Genomic DNA, 2,897 nt, shown 5'->3' on the forward strand with positions numbered 1-2,897 from the left:
ACGAAATTTATTTAAACTGCGACACTTATCATTCAACCAGAGCTCGAAATATCACAAGGATTCTCTAGAGCACAGCAAAGACTGTATTAAAAGTATACTAGTGACAAACTAGTATACTTTAGATCTTTTTTTCTGAACCGGGGAAAATCTGATCATGTTTCTCTATAACAATAATAAAAAACATTATTTTACATATCACCTATATGTGATATCACCTTAAGGACAGCACATACAAGGGTTAATTGCACAATGGACCGCGCAAAGAAATTTAAAATAGGCAGGAGTGGATCGCAGAAGGCATAATCAGCAAATTAGGAAAACAAAGAACAGGACAGGTGAGACGTTTATCCAGAGAGCGTGATCAGAAAAAGGAACAGCTGTTACGCCCAGGTTTTACGCTCTCTCTCTGCTGAATGAATAAAAGCATTTTATTAAAAACGCATTTGCGTTTGTCTGCGTATTTACTTTGTAATCTGTGGTTTACATCTACTGTATTGCTTTGAGATGCCACTTTTAAAGGTGATATGTAAAATAAAGTTTTTTATTATTGTTATAGAGAAACATGATCAGATTTTCCCTGGTTCAGAAAAAAGACGATTAAAATCTGTAATCTTTCCACTTGTATGTCATCGGAAAATACAAGAAGTTTCTGCTTTGTGTCAGGATGGTATCAAAAAGTAATCTAAGTGGTGAGAAAGCTGTGCTCCTCAAAGCACTTTACAGGATAAAAACAATAACAACAATAGTGTTAAGCTGGGCAAACGATTTTTTTATAGAAATAGAAAATGAGATATAATGATGTGTTCCGGCTAAGACATTAACGAGTACAACCCCCCTCTCTGCGGGAGTGCTGGCTGTGACGAATTAAACCGGTTTCACAGGTATTTTCAAAGTAGAAGGGGGCGAGATTTCCAGCGAAAGACACCTCCCCCCTCCAAAGCCAAGGAAGTACAGTACTTACTAGTTAAGAAAGCTAGGCTCCTCAATGAAATCGCTTTAACATGCTAATGCGTTGGTGTAACAGTCCAGGCGTGGCAAGCTTCTAATGTCAACTCGACTCGATTGGAAGACAATGAACATATTCTAGCCCTAAATGAATTAATAGCAAACATGGTTTACATAAAAGACATTTTTCCAAGAAAGTTTATAATAATACGATCTATAGTTGAAATCTGAGCCTAAATAAAAAGAAAAAGCATTTTCAGAGAGCAATCACGCTGTGTTTATGTAGAAAAAGTGATTAGGTTTATGAGCAATCTAATTACTTATTCGTTTAAAATGCTATATAAAATAAAGTTTATTATTAATTTGCTGGACAGAGCGGTGAACATTATTATGGATAAGACAAAGATAACGATCCTGATCAGTTTAGAAATCTGTGTACGCTGTAAGGTTTTTACTTCTTAAACTTTTAAAATACACGTTTCGAATAGAAAGAAATCATCTTCCTGGTACAGTATGTATAGCAAACCAGCACGTCTTTTTTCTCCAATCAGAGGGGTTAGACGCTTGGTTAAAAGCAAAGGAGATTGTCTGTTATAGTGGACATAAAAACAAGAGTTCGCTGGCATTATATCCTAGAAGACACAGACCGGCGCCAGACCGGGAGAATGCCCGCAGAGTAAAAGAAAATGCCTGATGAACTAGGGATTGGACAGTTTCCAAGTGCTTGTACAATCGATGGAAATGTTCAAATAAATGTGCAAAAGAAATAAACAAAATAATCATTTATTTCTTTATCATATTGGCTAGCTAATGTCCTCTCTTTGCTAGTTAGTGGCTGTGTTTCTGCGTTGGGTAGCAATGGGTGACTGTTCTCAGGCGGAAGATGTAAACAGCTTAATTTTCGTGTTAAATAATTTTTTTAAATTAAAATTCATTCTATACAGCAATCGCATATTTGGATACCGTTTCATAAAACTTTCATGCTTAAAATGTTTAGGGAGAAATGAAAGACTGATAATGGAATGGAATGGAATGAATGATAAGTGTCGCAGTTTAAATAATTTTCGTAGTTAGAAATGATGAAACACTCTGTTACAAGCAAGGGAGTTTTTATGTCCGTTGCAGTAAAAGAAAATGCCTAACAAAGTAGGGCTTCGACAGATTCCAAGTGCATTTTTGCAATTTACGTTGCATTGTCCATTGTGCTGCTGTAATACAGTTTAAAATAATTCAAAGTCTAAACTGTATCAGCTTTATTTATGGGTTGCAATTTAGAAAAAGTCAAAAACCGCACTCAAAATGCAATTTAGAGCTTTCTGGCAAGAGGAGACACCCAAATTAATAATGTAACATGCCACTGTTTGTACATGAACAAAGTTATACTGCTATTTCCTTAGATACGCAATTAAAAAAAATAAAAAAAATTTTGAATCCCCGGCGGAACACATTCCAAAAGAATCAGCGCTTTTATATATCGCCTTTAAAGGTGGCTTCTCAAAACGCTTTACAGGATAAAAACAACAACAACAATATTGTATTTCATTGCACTTTGAAAACCAAGTAATAACTTAACTATATGTGCAAACGTTTTATGATATGTCGCTGTTGTGAATGTCTGTGGAGTGTATCTTATTTGCCTGTCTGTCCTGGCTCTCTCGCTCGCCCTTCCCCCCTCTCTCCCTCAATTCAATTCAATTCAATTCAAGGTGCTTTATTAGCATGACAGATGGGTACAATCAGTGTTGGGTATTTACTTTGCTTTGAGATTCCACTTTTAAAGGTGATATATAAAATCAAGGCTTTAACTTGCTTTAACTCCGCAAGTCTGAGTTCTCGTGTCTGTCCTATCCGAACCCGAAAGTATACAATATGTATCTTTATAGCAGGTGGTGTACAACTTTTTAGCATAGATTACACTTTTATAAAATGTATTTAAAAAATAAAAACGATTA

Source organism: Atractosteus spatula, chromosome 3 (assembly GCF_055471065.1).
Source record: "Atractosteus spatula isolate fAtrSpa1 chromosome 3, fAtrSpa1.hap1, whole genome shotgun sequence".
NCBI lineage: Eukaryota > Metazoa > Chordata > Actinopteri > Semionotiformes > Lepisosteidae > Atractosteus > Atractosteus spatula.